We start from the raw sequence: 18,593 nt of genomic DNA on the forward strand, positions 1-18,593 counted from the left end.
TTCCCCAGTGGATATCTAATATGTAGAGATAATTAACAAAATAGAAACTACAACCAGCTAACAAACATTTGGGGAACTCTTCTAACTTACTAGTAGTTATTGAAATGCAAATTAAACAGGGCTTCTCATGTGTATCAAGAACTGTAAAACTATTCTTATTACATGCTTAAATCTAGGAATAAATCTGGAGGATGAAAATAAAAATCTTGGAAACACATTCAAAAGTTATTCACAGTATTTTTGAAGGATTTTTTTAATTGTGAAAAAAACCACAAAGTAAAGTGCATAAAAATGGACGTGCAGATTAGTGATTTTTTGGTAATGGTGCTGGGGATCAAGCCCAAAGCCTATGTACACTAGGCCAGCACATTACCACTGAGGTACAGCCCGGCTCCAGCTTCATGAATTGTTATAAAGCAAACCCAGCCATCCGAAATCACCACCATGTCAAACAACACAAACTGCCATCTCCCCGGACTCTATGTCCCCGGCAAACAAGCGCCTCCCCCCCACTCTGAGATAACCACTTCCTCGTTTTTCCCACAGTTTGACCTCTCAGCGTGGCATCCACAAGCATGAAGGTCTGGGTTCGTCTTGAGTCTGGGACTCACACATGTGTGATTGGTGTGTGTTATTATTTTTTGTGGGGCTGGGGATCGGACCCAGGGCCTTGAGCTTGCTGGGCTAATGCTCTCCCACTGAGCGGCATCCCTGGTCCCAGATTGGTATCCCTGTCCCTGTCTCCTTTCATTCAACATTACAGCAGCCTGTTCCAGGGGTGCTGAGCGCAGGTGCATCTCTGAGGCTGAGGCAGGTGGGGCAGAGTGGCTGAGTCACAGGATTGCACTAGACACGAGTATAAGCCCCAGCACTGGGTGCAGCCGAGGCGGGCACTAGCTCAGGTCTCGTCTTTGCCCTCCCTCTGTGGGTGGACCCAGCTCCATTCCTGGGGCAGGATTCTCCCCACTCCCGTCCCAGCACCCACCAGCTTCCCTTCCTGCTCCCTGCACTTCCTGCCACCAGCATGGGTGCCCTGGGCCCTGAGGACAGAGTGTAGGCATTTCATCCTCTCCTGTGCACACGGTGGCCCTGCTCCTGGGAGGGGCCTGAGGTTTTCTTCCAGGAACACTAAAAAGCTGTCCCAGGCTGAGCCCCCTCCGCCACCACCCACCTCCCCAGCCTTCAAGAGGTCCTGGCTGTGAAGAGCATTCAGGGGGTGTCTGTGACCTGCATTAAAATACCCAGCCGTCTTCAGTCAGCATTTCAGAGAAAAAGGAACACTCAGGGTTTTCTGGGCATTTTTTTGAAGAAGTTGAGGTGAGAGAATGAAATTTGGAAAGTGGAGCCAGGTGAGATGTCCGGGGCCAGGAGGTGGACAGGGCGGGGCCTGGAGAAACAGCCTGGGTGACTTAACCCCCTTCTCTTCTATGCTCTGTCCTTTCAAAAGTCACCTTTGTGTCCCCAGTCCTCAGCTGCAGTGTCTTGTGCCATTTTGCAAGTGGGTCTTCTTGTAACAGTCACATTGTGTCCAAAGTCACAAGAATGGTCCTAAAAACTCTTAAGGGCTCAGGAACAGGCTTCAGTAGGGAAGCTTAGCAGGAGAGATTGACAGGAAGAGGAGAGGACTGTGATCCAGGCCCTGATCACCCCCTGGACAGGCAGGGCTGGGCTGGCATGGTTCACTGAACACTCACAGCATGGGCTGTGGACAGAGAAGGGACCCTCTGCCCAGGTCTTTCTCCTTCTTGTAGGACAAGGCCGGACGATGAGGGACCAGGCAGATCATTGGCCTCAAGTGTCCAGGTTGGGTGCCAGCAGTTTATGAGGCCTCTGGGAGAGGCAAATGCCCAGCACCAGGCACCTGGGGCCTTGGGGCATCTGTAAGTCTTCTGGCCCAGAGGATAGAGGTGATGGTCCCAGGGGAGCAAACTGTCCCAGGAGGAAGAAGGACTCCAGCACCAGTTGGACTGTGCTGGGGAACCAGACTGAGCTCCAGTGCCATCTATGCCCAGTTCTGCTCCTGGCTCCCCAGGAGGCCTGGGAGATGGGGGAGCCCGCTCACTGAGTTTTGGGTGAGTCTGTGGCCTCGGGTTTGAGAGAGACTCCACGGCCCTGGCCCATGGCCCCTGTTCAGTCCTGAGCCTGGACTCCTGTCTTGGTCTCAGTGTGATGGGGCAGGGGTCAGGTGCTGGGGGGTCAGGCTGGGCTGGTGGGGCGCCTCCTCTGTAAGGCTCAGGCTGGGCAGAGGTGGGCCTCTGTGAGCAGCGGCTGGAAGACAGAGGAGCAGATGTTCTAAGCAGACGGAGCTCTGCGCATGGACTGCAGCCTGGAATCTCCTCAAAACATTAACCAGAGCCTGGGCCTTCCATCTGCAGTGAGCGCTGCTGCAGGAGTCCCCTGCCTGCCCAGGGCTGGTCCCCTCTCGGGAGCTTCTTCTCTAGAGGACACTCCTCTCAGTCCTCAGGTTTTCGGGGGCTGAATCGTCCCCACACCCTGCATGAGTGTGTTTGGCCCCCACCACCTGAAGGGCCAATGGGAAACTTGACCTCAGGGTTTCGTTCCCTGGACAGGCCTCAGACCCCTGCAGCCTGGCCTGGACCCCGAGTCCTTGAGGGGAGGGGGAAGGTGTTCGTCCTGGCTCTTCTGTCTTCATGGTGCTGACCTGGCCTGTGACATGGGCCTCCGTCCCATCCTGCCCCCGCTGGCCTTCACCCCGGGCTGCTTGGCTGTAGCTCGGTGCCCTGCTGCCTGGGCTCTCCTCCCTCTTGCTCACCCTCCTCCTAGCTGGGTCTGCCCTGGGTGGACACTGCTGCTTCCATCAGGCCTTGCCGCCAAGCCCCGGCCCCTCAGCTCCTGGTGTTGAGGCCCGTGTCCCCCCAGCTCCCATCAGCCCTGTGGATGCTGAATCCACAGTGGGCTGGGCTCTGGGGGAGTCAGGTGTCTCTTTCCTGGCTCCATTTGTTTCTGTCCCCCGTGCTGAGATCTCAACCTTGTGTGACCCCCTGGAGTTGTGTGAGGAAGGACCTGTGACATCCTGTGAAGATGGGCTTAGTGACTTCCTCGTTGTCCTCCGCATCCGAGGGTCATGCAAGGTTTTTAAGCAAAGAGGAGCTCATACTTGCTTTTTTTCTCTTTGTCAATTCCAAGCTCATTGTCCTGGCCAGCCTTGCGCCTCCTCAGACACTCGGGGTCAGGGGAGGGCACAGGAGTCTGCTCTGCTAGTCTCCATCAGGGGCAGGGACCTGGCCTCAGCTCCCCGCCACAGCCCTTCCCTTCCCTGCAGCCCCCTCACCTCCTGGTGGTCTGTGGCTTGGCCTGTCATCTGCAGGCCCCCTGCCTTCTCCCCAGGCCTCCCTCCTGCTTTATTTAGGTTTCCATGGCTGCCTCCTCCTCATGAAGGCACATGCTTCCCTCAGAGCAGCCCTCACACCCTGCTCTGACGGGATTTCTGCTACTTTCCCACCACCCCTGGGCCACTCGAGGACAGTGAGTTTGCTTCTGTCTTTGTGCTCCAGAGGTGCTGGCACGCAGTAGGCACTCATTACAGGTGTGTTCCATGGAGGTGACCTGAGGGTGGAGGGCCTCCTGTCAGGAAACCCCATCTGCAGTTTGGCCCTCAGCCACAAGGTGGCACTGTAGACGGCTTTGAGCGACACTTGGGTAGAGGCTGCAGGTGATTCTGGAGGAGTGTGGAGTCTCTTGGTTTGTCTCCCAGAGCAGCCACAGGGCAGGTAGATGTGAGAGCCAGAGAAACCCGGGGTAAGAGAATGACATCTGGAAAGTGGAGGCAGGTGAGATGCCCTGGGATATCCCCAGAGGATAATATGTATAGATAATTCACAAAACAGGAAATACCACCAGCTAACACACATTGGGGAACCTTCCATGTCCCTGAGGGGGTGGCAGATCCATAGCTGGGGCAGAAGTTCCACTGTGAGAATGTGTGACTCAGTGACTGGGGGCCTGGTCCCAGGGCGATATGTGCCCAGGTGAGAACTCAGGGGTCCTGCAGTGGGAGGGGTCAAGGCTTGGTCCTTAAATTCCAGTCTCTGCTGGGGCTGAGAGAAATGCTTGGGTGGGATGGGGTCGGTTCCCACTGGGGATCCTTGAGAACCCAGTGTGTCTGCCCTTAGCTCTTGATCATCCAGGGAAGAGATTTCTGAACTGAGACTGCCTCAAGGAGAGGAGAGTCGGGGCGCTTCCTCCCCAGCCCCCCCTTGTGTTATAAAAACTAAATGATGGGCTGGGGATGTGGCTCAAGCGGTAGCGCGCTCGCCTGGCATGCGTGCGGCCCGGGTTCGATCCTCAGCACCACATACCAACAAAGATGTTGTGTCCGCCGAGAACTAAAAAATAAATATTAAAAATTCTCTCTCTCACTCTGTCTCTCACTCTCTCTCTCTCTCTCTCCCCTCTCACTCTTTCTTAAAAAAAAAAAAACAACTAAATGACCCAGGTGTGTGGCATATGCCTGTAGTCTCACCACTCAGGAGGCTGAGATGGGAGGATTTACTGAGCCCTGGAATTTGAGACCAGCTGGCAACAAAGTGAGACACTGTCTTAAAAGAGAAAGAGAGGACTGGGGCTGTGGCTCAGTGGCAGAGCACTTACCTTGTACATGTGAGGCACTGGGTTTGAGTCTCTGCACCACATAAAAAGAAATAAACAAACTAAAGATATTATGTTCACGTGTAACTAAAAACTATTAGAGAGAGAGAGAGAGAGAGAGAGAGAGAGAGAGAGAGAGAGAGAGAGTTTGTGTGTGTTAGTGTCTGTGTGTGTGTGTGTGTGAGGGAGAAAAGCCTGGTGCGGTGGCCCACACCTGTCATCCCAGCAGCTTGGGAGGCTGAAGCAGGAGGATGGCAAGTTCAAGGTCAGCCTGAGCAACTTAGTGAGACCCTGTCTCAAATCAAATAGGGCTGGGGATGTAGCTCGTGGTAGAGCATCCCTGGGCTCAATCCCTAATATTGAAAAAAAAAAAAAAAGGAAGATACAAAGAAAAAGAAAAAGAACCTGGATCCAGAGGTCTGTGAGTGAGAGACTGGGCTCCCTGGTCTTTGGCTTGCCCTGGCTGGGCACAGGCAGTGGTGGAAGGAGCTGGCCTGCAGGACGGACTGTCACACAGTCCCCAGATATGTGCAGCCTGGGTGGGGTTTAAGGAGAACCAGGGGAGGTATCTGCAGAGTGAAAACAACTTCCTTCAGGTCTCCATCCCCTCATCTCGCCCTCCAGCCAGCATCCCCTACCGTACTGTTTCCCATAAGTGGCAGTCTTTAAATACTAGGTGAAGATTCAGGTTGTCTCAAAATCCTGCCTGGATCCAGGGAAGCCCCAGGAGGCCACTGATAACTCAGTTTTGAAGGAACCAGCGCCTCCCCAGGCCACAAATCGATTTATCCCTGGGAAAAGTGGCAGATCCCTTTGAAGTGGCCCCTGAGGATGGCCTTCATAGGCTGTTTTCATTTCAGAGGTTTTGCTCTTGTTCTTGGGGGATGTTGGAATATCACAGGGTGAGTAGGTGGGGATGCCGATCAGCATCATCTCTATGACCTTGGGAAATGACCTTTGAAGTGAGCCTCTGAGATGGCATAATTAGATGCCCCACAGAGGGACCTGGGGTACATCCAGCCTCATGGGAAACACCAGCCACCTGGTGTGGAGTCAGCATTAGGGGACCCCAAGGTTTGCTAGTTGAAGGCCTCTGAATTGTCTAGATTTCACTTTTACTCATCCACTTCTCCAAGCTGGCGACCCTATTTCCAAGTCATTAGAGTGAAGGCTCCCGTCTTGGACACAGGCCACCAGACAATGGCCTGGAGGAGTTAGCCTGAAAATTGATTAGTATCACTGAAACAGCCCTGGCAACAACTCAAATTCCCTGAAGAATTGTCTCCAGAAACTAAGAAGGCAGAGCCACAGCTGGAGTTGGGCTGTTCCTCGAGTACCAGGTGGGAGTTAGCTCAGTGCCACAGGAACTTAGCTATGGCTTGGGGTGTTCCTCAGGGAGCACATGGAACAGGCCTAGTCTGGTTTTTGAGAATAAAAAAAAGTGCCACAACAAGACTCTTCCCACCTCTGCTGTCCTCCATAGTGACTTTGGTGGGCTGGATCCCAGAAGGACTTCCAGAGTTTCTTCTGATTCTGGGGTCAGTGGGGACCCCTGGCCTCCTCCATACCTATTGTCCTCCCACTGACCCTTTTCTGTCTTGGGACAAGCCCCAGTTCTTTCTAGAGAGTCCTGGTTTCTTTCTGATAGAGCTTTCTCCCTACAGGCCATGCCTTGGGCTGCACAGTCACTGGTCAGGGACTGACTCTGGTGTTGAACCTACAGGGAGACCTACATCTGGGGAGTCCTGAGGCTGGTCTCTATGGCACGGGGGTCGGAGGCTGCCATCGCCTGTGCAGTAAGTGCTGTGCTTACCAGGCTGAGATGCTGCAAGGGACCCTCTTCTTCTCCTGCAGTGACATATCCCTCCCCTTGTCAGTCAGCCGACTCCCTGCCTCAGTCTGCAGCTTCCCTGATCAACCCCGCATTGCCTTCCTCATGCAGAACGTGGCATCTCACCACCATCATGGTTTCCCCCTCTCATTTCTCCATAGAACTAAGCACCAGGATCTGGATCTGCTATTTCCTGGTGACACACTCATTACAGGTGTGTTCCATGGAGGTGACCTGAGGGTGGAGGGCCTCCTGTCAGGAAACCCACCTGCAGTTTGTCCCTCAGCCACGAGGTGGCACTGTAGACGGCTTTGAGCAACATTTGGGCAGAGGCTGCAGGTGATTTTGGAGGAGTGTGGAGTCTCTTGGTTTCCCTCCCAGAGCAGCCACAGGACAGGTAGATGTGACAGCCAGAGAATGACATCTGGAACATGGAGCCCAGGTGGGATGCCCCGGGATATCCCCAGAGGATAATATGTATAGATAATTCACAAAACAGGAAGTACCACCAGCTAACACACATTGGGGAACCTTCCATGTCCCTGAGGGGGTGGCAGATCCATAGCTGGGGCAGAAGTTCCACTGTGAGAATGTGTGACTCAGTGATTGGGGGCCTGGTCCCAGGGCGATATGTGCTCAGGTGAGAACTCAGGGGTTCTGCAGTGGGAGGGTCAAGGCTTGGTCCTTAAATTCCAGTCTCTGCTGGGGCTGAGAGAATTGCTTGGGTGGGATGGGGTCGGTTCCCACTGGGGATCCTTGAGAACCCAGTGTGTCTGCCCTTAGCTCCTGATCATCCAGGGAAGAGATTTCTGAACTGAAACTGCCTCAAGGAGAGGAGAGTCAGGGCGCTCCTTCCCCAGCCCCCTGAGATAGACCCTGAGAAGTGGAGGTGGGTGTCTAGGGGAGGGACGGGGAGTCAGGTGCTTTCCTGGGGCTGGAGGCTGGTTCAGGTGGGGAGCACTCAGCCCTGGAGAGGATTTCCACCCCTGGAAGTGGAGCCTGCTTTGAAGGACTGAGAAGGGTCTCAGCAAACCCTGGGTTGGCACCCACCTTTCCCCCTTCATGTCCTTCCCCTTCTGAGCTGGCCTACTCTTCTGTAGGTGGGGTGCTCACCCCTGCTCTCAGCTCAGATTGGACATGGCCTGAGCTGATGGACCACAGAGCTTTGGAACCTGGAGGTCACCTCTAGCTCCTCATCTCTAGCCTTCACAGCTGGGCACCTGCCTGGATCTGGGGGTGGAGCCTGGTGTCCCCTCCCTCCTGTGTGACCTTGAGCAAATCACCCAGTCTCTGTGTGTCCAATGAGGACCTTACTGGCACAGGCCTCATCAAAGTGTTACAAAAACTAAATGACCCAGGTGTGTGGCACATGCCTGTAGTCTCACCACTCAGGAGGCTGAGATGGGAGGATTTCCTGAGCCCCCGACTTTGAGACCACTAACTTAGTGAGATCCTGTCTTTAAAAAGACAGAGGCCAGGTGTGGTGGTGAATGGTGAATGCCTGTAATCCCAGTGGCTTGAGAGGCTGAGGCAGGAGGATTGCAAGTTGAAAGCCAGCTTCAAGCAATTTAGTGAGGCCTTAAGCAACTTTGTGAGATCCTGTCTCTAAATAAAATATTTTTAAAAGGCTGGGGATCTGGTGTGGTTGCACTGGCCTGTAACTCCAGCAGGTCTGGAGGCTGAGGCAGGAGGATCACCAGCTCAAATCAGCCTCAGAAAATAACTCAGTGAGACCCTGTCTCTAAATAGAAATGCAAAATAGGTCTGGGGATGTGGCTCTGTGGTTGAGTGCCCCTGAGTTCAACCCCTGGTACCAAAAAAGAAAAAAAAAAAACACCCAAGACAAACATACAAACAAAACACAACCCAGAAGGGTTGGGGTGCTGGAGAGAGAGAAGTGAAATAAACCATGCCTCATGCTGGTGGGCTGTGGAGGGAGTTGGAAGAAGCCCCTCAGCGGACAGTTTGGGAATCTGTGATTTATAGAGCTAATGGGATCTGTCGCAGAAGAATGAAGACATTATACTGTTTATCCACCTCCACACCCAGCCTTCACATGGACCCAAACATGTGACATGAGAGATGTGAAAGTTGTCATCCTGGGTCAAGGTCCTTGTGATGGACCCAGTCAGGCTCATGGGCTCTGCTTTAGCATCTAGAGACCTGTTCCACCTCCACGCAGTTTGGAAAGTATTTATAAAGAGCTGTCTACAGACTTAGAAGGTTTTGTTCATCCGGGTCATGGAGGTTTATCAGGATGTCCTCCTGCTCAATGCTGAGCTCACTGTCTGGGCCCATCAAGCCCCTAAGTTGCATAAGGAGGGGGCTGGAGCAGTTCCCTGATGCAGTGTGGCCTTGGCTGAATCAGAATTTGAAGGCCTGTCTTCCTGCTCTGGGGTTCTTCTGCTCAGAAGTGCCATCGACAGGAAGCGGCCTCCTGTACATCCATCCATCCCTGCTGTCTGTTTAGAGTGGATTCTTTGGGTGTAGACATTTTTCTAAAGCTAATGAGCTGCTCAGAAATCTGGTAAGAAGCCCATGACTGGAAAGAGATGTGACTTAGGGGTGTCCCTTCTTCTACAGGGGTGGTTTTGAGAAGCTGCTGTTGAAGTATTTGTCAGGTATGAAGTCACTGAAGATTTCCCCTCTTCTTTTTTGTGGGGGCAGGCTGGGATTGAACTCAGGGGCACTCGATCACTGAGCCACATCCCCAGCTCTATTCTGTGTTTTATTTAGAGACAGGGTCTCACTGAGTTGCTTAGTGCCTTGCTTTTGCTGAGGCTGGCTTTGAACTCTGGATCCTCCTGCCTCAGCCTCCTGAGCTGCTAGGATTACAGGTGAGTGCCACCACTCCTGGTGAAAATGTCCTTATTCTTAAGTGCCTTGTGTAAGGTGAGAGGGCTTCCATAAAGCAGCAGAGAACCAGGCAGCCCAGCCAGGGATATCAGAGATAGACTCCAACCATTTCTTCCTTTGAACCCTCCAGGCACAGTGAGATGAAGACCCAAGGTGGCAAAGGGGGCAGAGCCTAAAGTAAGCACACTTCTCATAAGACAAATGAGGTCCAATACCGGGTTCTCCTGTTATGCCAGATTCGTGGGACCCCAATAGACCTCCAGGAGCTGAATCCGATGCGATCACACAAGAGTCTTTATTGCAAGCTCGACTTTATTGCAAGCCTGGACTCAAAACTCTTCCCGATGCAGTGGTCCCAGGGAGTGAGTCCCGGTCTTTTGTTCAGTGAGATTTTATAGGTTTTGGGGGGTACTCTATGCGTCACAACATCACACAGCAAATCATTCCAAACCACGGGAAAATCAAACAACTCTTAACATTGATTAGCACATTCACTGGCGGGAACATGTTGAGTAGAGGTGATTGGTTAATATAAGAGGGGGATTCCTTTGAACTGATTGGTTTAAGCCAAGAGGGGTGTTCGTGCTGAACTACATGGTTTCCTAACACCATAAACTACTGGGAGGGTCATCTGGCATCCCAGGTATTTCCCTGTCTCATGCTGATTGGTGGCTGCTAGGGGGTTGCTATGGGTCCCCACCTAGCCTGACTGAGTCAGGGACACCTGGCTCAGCAGATCTCTCCTGTTATTTGTAGATAAACAACTTAGCAAGGTGGGAATGTGCCTAGGAGTGCTCTGTGGGTCTTTCCAAGGACAAAGGTCATGTCCCTTCCTTGGACAGGCTTTGCTCTGAGGTAGAGGCTGTTTTTTCACTCCCAGCCTAGGTGCCCTTCAACAGATGAATGGATAAAGAAACTGTAGTACATATACACGATGGAATATTATTCAGTCTTAAAGAAGAGTGAAATTATGGCATTTGGGGGTAAGTGGGTGGAACTGGAGTCCACCATGCTAATTGGAATTAGCCAGTCCTAAAGAACCAAAGGCTAAATGTTTTCTCTGATATGTGGATGCTAATTCACAATGGGGGGTGTAGAAGAGAGGTACTTTGGATTAGACAGAGGAGAGTAAAGGGAGGGGAGGGAGTATGCGGTAAGAAGGGCAGCAGAATGAATTGCACATTATCACCCTATGCGCCTATGTTGATTTAATTCTACATCATGTAGAATTACATGGAGAGTGAGAAGTTGTACTCCATTTATGTACGAGGTGTCAAAACTCATTCTACTGTCAAGAATAACTAATTAGAACAAATAAAAAAAAAAATACTGGGTTGTCTCCCATCTCTTACCTCTGTGGTTCAGGAGGGAAGAGATGCACCTTTTTGGTGCTTTCTGTGAGCATCTTTAGCTGATAGGTTAGACTTTAAATTACAGTCTTTGGTGGTTTGGCTTAGAAAAGGCCACTTCATCTCTGCGGGGCCTTCAGGCCATTTCCTGGAGGAAGCTCTAGGACCTTTTGCAAGTTTCAAGGAATGTGGCCCCTAGGCTAAGGATCAGTTTCCTGATTGTGGGAGAAGATGGTTCTATTTTTTCTTTTCACGTGGGGACGGATTGCCAGATTCTTTTTTTTATTCTTTTTTTTAAATGTGAGAATATTTTTATTGGTTGTTCAAAACATTACATAACTCGTGACATATCATCTTTCATACATTTGATTCAAGTGGATTATGAACTCCCATTTTTACCCCAAATACAAGTTGCAGAATCACAGCGATTACACATCCACATTTTTCCATAATGCCATATTAGTTGTATTCTGCTACCTTTCCTATCCCCTACTATCCCCCCTCCCCTGCCAGATTCTTTTATGGATAGGCATCACTTGGAATTTTTTCCTGCAACATTGGAGAATTTCATATATTTGTAAATTAGGCAGATACATATATTTTTTTTTTAAAAGGAAAATCTCTACAGGTCTGGATTTCCAAGGAGATTTGGTTTTTGCTGTTAGCTGGGTTAAAGAGTTATGTGAATAGGCAAGTACATTAAAGTACACATTTGTGTTTGATTCTTTCAATGTAAATGTGTTTCAGTGGCTGTAGACAGGAGCTAGCTGGAGGGACAGTGATGTCTATCAGGTGTTGCCTGTTCCTAGTTTTATTTTATTTTATTTTTTGGTAAGGAGAATTAGGAAAATGCAGTTCTACAGGGGGTGCCCATGGCTCTGGTCTAGTAGCAAAGCAGCCGGCATTTCTTTTCTTTTTTTTTTTTTTTTTTTTTTGTTCCAGGGGCACTTAACCACAGAACCACATCCCCACATCTCCACATCCCACAATCTTTTTTATTTTTCATTTTAAGACAGGGTTTCCTTAAGTTCCCGAGGCTGGCTTTGAATTTGGCAATCCTCCTGCCTCAGGCCCCCCACCCCCAGGGATGGGGGATGACAGGTATGTGCCATCATGCCCTGCAGCAGCCAGCAATTTTGAAACTAAAGTTACAAATCCAGGTAAAGGATTCCAGTTTAAAGAAGAATATGTGTGAATATTTGTTGAGCATCCGCTAGTGACCTCACGGAGCATGTGTGCGGGGCCTTGGTTACTAAACCACAAGCACATGAGCTCATGGGCAAGCTGACCAGTACGCTGTCCAGGGTCACTCAAAGAATTGTTGAAAAATTACTTGCAGACGTGGTTCTGCCTCGGGTGTGACCCAGTCTTTCCCAGGGCAGCTGCCTGTGGAACCGGCTCACCCATCTTCTAGCCTAAAAGGCACTGGACAGCACAGAAGCCCTGCTGGTCAGAAGAGTCCAGCCCCAGGATCAGAGTCGCGAACAAGCCGCCCCGCAGACAGGTATTTTCATTTGGGCGGGAAGTTTTGGGGTGTTCCTGAACATGCAGGAATTGTCCCAGCACCCAACATCCCAGGGTCTGTGCCCAACTATTCTCCTTCCTGCTGGGAGGAGAGCTCATTATGGGAAGAAAAAATCTTGGTTTGCAGGTCCAGCCAGGGTCCCCTCGCAAGGACAATCTATTAGAAATGTCTTTCATTATATGATGTTATAATATGATATGCAATAATATATTAATAGTTTTATAATTATAAAAATATAAAGTTATATAAAATGGACTATCCAAAAATTCAGTATAATGTCTTTTGTCATAGGGTTGGGATTCTGTTTTTTTTAAAATATTAATTTCTTAGTTGTAGTTGGACTCAATACCTTTATTTTATTTATTTATTTTTATGTGGTGCTGAGGACTGAACCCAGGGCCTCGCACATGTTAGGTGAGTGCTGAGCCACAGCCCAGCCTTTGGGGTTCTATTTTTAATGTTATTTTTGACTTGTGAGTCTCTTATTAAATATTGTAAACATTTAGAGGTTTGCCTTGAAGTATGGAGATTTTGAGAATCTCCCTTTCAGGGATGAACGGTCTTGGGGGAAATTAGGGGGAAATTAGGGAAATAGGGGATATTAATATCCCCTATTGGAGGAGTAGCTGGCCAAGATTTCCTCCCATTCTGTAGACTCTCCCCTCATACTCTTATTTCCTTGTCTATGCAGAACCTTTTTAGTTTAATGGCATCCCACTTACTGATTGTTGGTTTTGTTTCTTGTGCCTTAAGGGTTGTTGAGGACGTTGATGCCAGCACATATAGGTTTTATTTGTTTTTTAAAATTTTTTTTGGGGGGGGTTTGCTGGGGATTGAACTCAGGGGCACTCGACCACTGAGCCACCTTCCCAGTCTATTTTGTGTTTTATTTAGAGACAGGCTCTCACTGAGTTGCTTAGAGCCCTGCTTTTGCTGAGGCTGACTTTGAACTCCAGATCCTCCTGCCTCAGCCTCCTGCCCCTCTCTGCGCGCCAGGGGATCCTGTGTTTTCTTCAAGCAGTTGTAAGGGTTCTGGTCTAATTCCTAAGACTATGAGCCATTTCAATTTGAAAGTGTATGGAATGAATGGGGTGAAAGACAGGGGTGTGATTTCACTTTTCTACATATAGCTATCCAGTTCTCCCAGTGTTATCTGTTAAAAAGGCTGTCTTTTCTCCAAAATATATTTTTGGTACCTTTGTCAACTATCAGAAGGCCTTAAGTTTGTGGCTTTGTCTCTGTGGCTCTTCATGTGTATTTTGGTGTAGAATGGTCTCATTTATCAGAATGTGGGAAACAGGGACTGGAGGGTCAAGAACAATGTGAAAGGCAGGAGATACTTCTTGATGTCTTTCTTCTTTAGGGTATTGGGGATTTACCCCAGGAGCACTTACTGCTGAGCAACATCCCCCAACTCTTTATTTTATTTTTTAAATAGGATCTCACCTGGCTATTCCTTTTGGGCAATCCTAGTGTAGCCACTAGGTGGCGAAATTGCCTGACTTTGTCTGTCCCTGGGGGACTGGAAGGAGGGGAAATAGTGGAATTATTTCACAGTTTGAGTTGTTATTTCTTTCCTCTGTCTCACTTTTGTTGTGGGTCTTAAGCAGGTGGACCACCGTCAGGCTGAGGCTTGGACCCTGGGAAACAGACTCAGGGTCCCAGCAGGTGGAAGAAGATGCGAGGCACAGCTGGCACAATAGACGTGATTTGTTTGGAGGCAGCAGCCGCCCCCAGCTCCCTGTGTTTTCATAGGCCTTTTAAAATATTCAGGCCAAAGGAAAGGCACGTGGTCGATAGGTTACACAAGATCACATGCTTGTAAGAAGGTGTCCATGACCTTGAGCACATATGCTGAATCAAGATGCATATGTTGGGGCTGGGGATGTGGCTCAAGCGGTAGCGCGCTCGCCTGGCATGCGTGCGGCCCGGGTTCGATCCTCAGCACCACATACCAACAAAGATGTTGTGTCCGCCGAGAACTAAAAAATAAATATTAAAATTTTCTCTCTCTCTCTCTCTCTCTCTCCCTTTCTCTTAAAAAAAAAAAAAAAGATGCATATGTCAGGGTGCTGATGTCAGGGTGCTTGGCTACATACTGACAACGGCTGGCCAGAGGACTCAGTGAGGGAGCCTAACTGTACCATCTTGGGCCTGCCCTCAGGCACCCTCACATTAGGCAGGTGGGCTAGGTGTCTGTCAGAGGAGGGGATATAAGGTTGTGTTGCCAGGCAGTCGCCTCAGGCCCTGACTGCAGCAGATGGTGATCGGGATCAGATAGAATGGCCCAGCTAGTATTAAGGCGCAGATGTGCTTAGCAAATATTTGCTGAATAGGAAACCTGCCCAGTCTATATAGCTTTCCTGCTGTGCTTTCTTGAGCACATGTTATACTTCCACGTCTTCAGAGGCAAAGTGGGGACTGGGGTGAGCAATAGACCCTGCATTTGGACCTCAGGTAGGGGAGCAGGTGGGCAGGGTGCAGGATGATGGGGGTTCTTCTGAGGTCCACAGGGGATGGGATGGACTCCCATAAGTGTTTTTCCCCCAATGAACATCCCCTTGTGAGCTTTTGAAGGCACTGGGGTGCTCAGTGCATATCTGCTAAACGTTGCGGAGGTGGTTGAGCTGAGCTGCTGGTCTTGTTCTTGAGCGTAGGTGATGCATTAGGAGGGGCCCAATCAGGAGGAACCCCAGTAGACTGTGGGCACGTTCTGGGGGCTGTAGATTGAAGTCTGCAGAGCCACAGTGTTTCCTGGGGGAGAGTAGCTGTGGCCTGAGGCCCGTGGGTGGAGAGAGGTGGTATGGGGTTAGGTCTGACCACCCACACTCATAGTGAGAGATGCTGAGAACTGTGGAGAAGAGAACCACTCAGGAAGCCTGCGTGGCTGGTCTTCCACTTCTCTACAAATGACCTGCTCCAGAAGCAAGGGAGCCCAGTAGAATGGTGTCTCTGATGTGGCTGGGGTGTGAATGTCACTGACACTGAGGTTGGGCAGGAGCCCTGGGTGGGAATGGGGCATATGCATAAAGCAGAGTATTATCTTCACCCCTGGGGGCTGCTCCAGGTTTAAAAGGAAATGGAGTTGGGACAGTGGACAAGACTGAGCTGAAAAGACCTTGTGAAAGCAGACTGTGAGACTCCTGTGCAGGACAGTGCTCCCTGTCCCGGGGGAGGCCGTGGCTCATAGCTGGGGAAGGTCCCCTGGCAGCTAGAAGACCAGTGGGCAGCAGTGTGTGCGTGCTGAGATGCAGCCACAGGCCTCAGTCCTCTCGCTGGGGGCGGTGTGGAGGGGAGGTGCTTCCTGGCGCTGGCCTGACCTTCATGTGGCTCAGCATGGCTTGTCAGAGTTTCCCTGAGAGGTGAGGGGTCTTGGAGGGAAACAGGGCCCTGTGAATAAGATCAAGAAGATGTGGCTGTGCAGGGACTACTGGGGGGTGCAGAAGCCATGAAGGTGACCTGGGAAGGGGGACGAGGAGAGGGCTCAAGAGCAACATGAAGGGGAACAGACACTTTAGGAATATTTTCTAATGAGGCAGAACAATTGCCCTCACTTTACAGATGAGGAAACTGAATTAGGAGAAGTGACGTCAGTTGTCGAGGGTCAAGCTCCTGACACTTGGCCAAACTAGGGCTTGAACCAGGTGTTTCATGTGCCTTGTTAATGTGGAAGATTCTCTTCCCTGAGAGGGGAGCTTGGATCTGGGAAAACTGTTGGACAGGGAGACGGGAGGCCTGTGTCTAGTTCTGGCTCTAACACTTAAGAACTTTCCAGACCTTGTGTTTACCAATTTCATGCTTTGAAAATTCAGTTTTCTCATCTGTAAAGTGGAAAGGTAACCATGGTACCCAGGACCTCTCACAGGTGCAGGGCTTTGTAGACAGGGGTGGATGTGAAGATGATGTAGCCATCTGGGATGCTTCTGCTGCAGGGATTCAGCAGGACCAGGTTGAACGTGCCCCCATGTATCCATGGGTCAGATTCCTCCCATCCTGAACCTTGTGGGACTTCGCCCAGGGCTAAGTCTCATTGCTGTGGGCACAGGGGCCCATCAGTGACCTTCACACAGGACTTTGTATCACCCACATTTGGGGGCTCCTCAACCCAAGAATGGTTACTGTTGAGTTACCCAGTTTCACAGAGTAAAGCTACTTCCCAAAGGCCGCTCATGGAACGGCACACCTGTCTTTATTTAACATCCACATTCATGGGACCTGAGGAGTCAGGATCAAGGCGGCAGCAGATCTGGTTGGTAGAGCCCTCCCACCTGGGGGGATGCTGTGTCCTTACGTGGAAGGAAACTGAGTTCCCCACTAGAGCCAGAGACAGGACACTGAATGATGCCTTAATCCCATTCCCCAGGGAGGAGCCCTCATGCCCAATCCCCTGTTAAAGGCCCCACTTCCTGACACCATCACATTGGCAATGCCTGAGGTTTGAAGGGGACATTATTCAAGCCATAGCAGTGCTTGTCCCCCTTGGCTAGCTCCAGGCTGAGTTAAGATAGTGAAGACATATCCACTGAGATAGTGAGGATGGAAAAGTAAAGAGGAGGAAAATATTTTCAGAGACGGGATCTCAGAGAAATCAGTAGTTAGGAAACCACAGGCCCTGAGTGGACACTGTACGTGGAGCCTTTCAGTAAGGGCCTGTGTGGGGAGAAACAAGAAGAATGAGAAGGGCACAGGGGACCTCAGCTAGGGAGCAGACAGGCAAGTGACGCAAGGGAGCAAAATTGTGACATGTGCATTCGAGGAGAGAAGGAAAGAATGTGCACGCGATTCTGCCACTTTCAATGCTCTATTCACCAAATTTCTCAATACCATTTCTCTCTATAGGTTCTTCGTCAAGAAAACGACGATCCTTGATACTAGGCACTGCAATAGACATGATCCGTTCACAGCAAACAATTCTAGATTAACTAATTCACAGCAACAATTCTAGATTAATTAATTCACAGCAAATAGTACTAGATTAATTAATTCACAGCTATAATTCTAGATTAATTAATTCAGAGCAAACAATACTAGATTAATTAATTCACAGCAACTATTCTAGATTAATTCACAGCAAACAATTCTAGATGAATTCTAAGCACTGCAGAACACTTAATCATGACAGGCTAATGACAGACATTCCGTCTGCATGCTGAGTTCAAAAGTCTCAAGCCTTAGGCTTTCTGTCCAGCAGTTGCACACCCACTCAGACTGCGGTGATCAGGTCCGGAACCAAGGCATGGATGACCGGTTGAGGAGAAGGTTGTAGGGAGCAGTTGTAGCTCTCACCAAGGTCCAGATGAGGTGGTAGAGTTTGAGAGTGGTGAGGATCATGCAGAGGATCAGGAACAGTGACAAGTGATGGGATGTCAGGTCCTCAGGCTCTCCAGCCTGAGTGCATCCTTGTTTTGGCTGGCTGAATCCCTGCTCATCAGCTATAGTATTTATACTAAATTTTGGCACTTTTGACGACATTTCAATCCTTATCAGCTAACACTGGTTTTCTCAGTGACATCATTTACCCTGGGGTCAGAAACGTCTGATCTGGTAGTCTCCACCCTGATCCTCTCCCCTTTCCCTCTTATCAGGGGAGGACAGCCTGCCAGGGGCATCACTCTGTATATCAGGATGATGGGAAATAACTTTTCTGAGGCCACACTGGAGGGCTCTGTGGGTGTGCCTGCATGATAAAAAATTATGAACAATTATCTGATAACCAAGAAGGAATGAATAAATTCTAGTAACATACAAACTACTGAAGCTGAATCACAGATAGAAAATCTGAATAGATCAATAATGAATAAGGAGCATAAATCAATAATAAAAATGTCTCCCATCAAAAAAAAAAAAAAACAACCTCAGGACCAGATGATTTCACTAGTAGACTATGAATATTAGGGAAGAAATGACACTATGTATCTCCAACTCTTCCCAAAGGTTGAAGAAGGGGGAACACTTCCCAACTCAGTTCCCAAGGCCAGGATTCCACTAATGCCAAGGCCAGGGAAAGACACAGCAAAACAGAAAATTATAAGTCAGCATCTCTGTCAGGCATATAATACTCACATAGAGAGTAAGAATGGGGGATAAGAAAACTGAGGCTGAGAAGAAAACAGAATTGGGTGAGAGATCTCATAAAATCCACAGGAAAACCAGAGGCTTTGTATCCACAGTGGAGTGACCCAACATCAGAACCTTTTAACATGGCTTCTGAGGGGACAGGGGACAAGGAGAGGGCAGCAGGTGGCCAAGAGGCATCTCAGCTGGGGGAGCCCAGGGGCCACTGGATGAGGGGCTAATGGGAGGTCCTCACTTACAATAGCTCCCCATCTGGTTTGACTGTAAGACGATATTAGTAGTTAACAGAGGAGAGAAAAAGCTGTGCCGTACAGTCATTCTCAGGAGAAAGGGAGGACTGACTCATATC

At 49.8% G+C, this 18,593-nt stretch overlaps 1 long non-coding RNA gene and 1 pseudogene across 2 annotated transcripts in view; both read left to right on the forward strand.

The window, feature by feature from the left end:
- The first annotated feature begins 8,355 nt into the window (after positions 1 to 8,355).
- On the forward strand, positions 8,356 to 9,034 carry LOC308656854 (uracil-DNA glycosylase-like; annotated as a pseudogene). The gene has a single exon. The product of its transcript is annotated as a uracil-DNA glycosylase-like (transcript).
- Positions 9,035 to 12,008: 2,974 nt separating this feature from the next.
- The window catches only part of LOC308655424, a 30,787-nt gene continuing 24,202 nt past the window's right edge, over positions 12,009 to 18,593 (forward strand). The window contains exon 1 of the long non-coding RNA XR_014023473.1: positions 12,009 to 12,148. This is a non-coding gene — a long non-coding RNA (uncharacterized lncRNA). The remainder of the gene's footprint in view (positions 12,149 to 18,593) is intronic.

The sequence above is a fragment of the Spermophilus citellus genome (genome assembly GCF_964194105.1).
Source record: "Spermophilus citellus genome assembly, chromosome: 9".
NCBI lineage: Eukaryota > Metazoa > Chordata > Mammalia > Rodentia > Sciuridae > Spermophilus > Spermophilus citellus.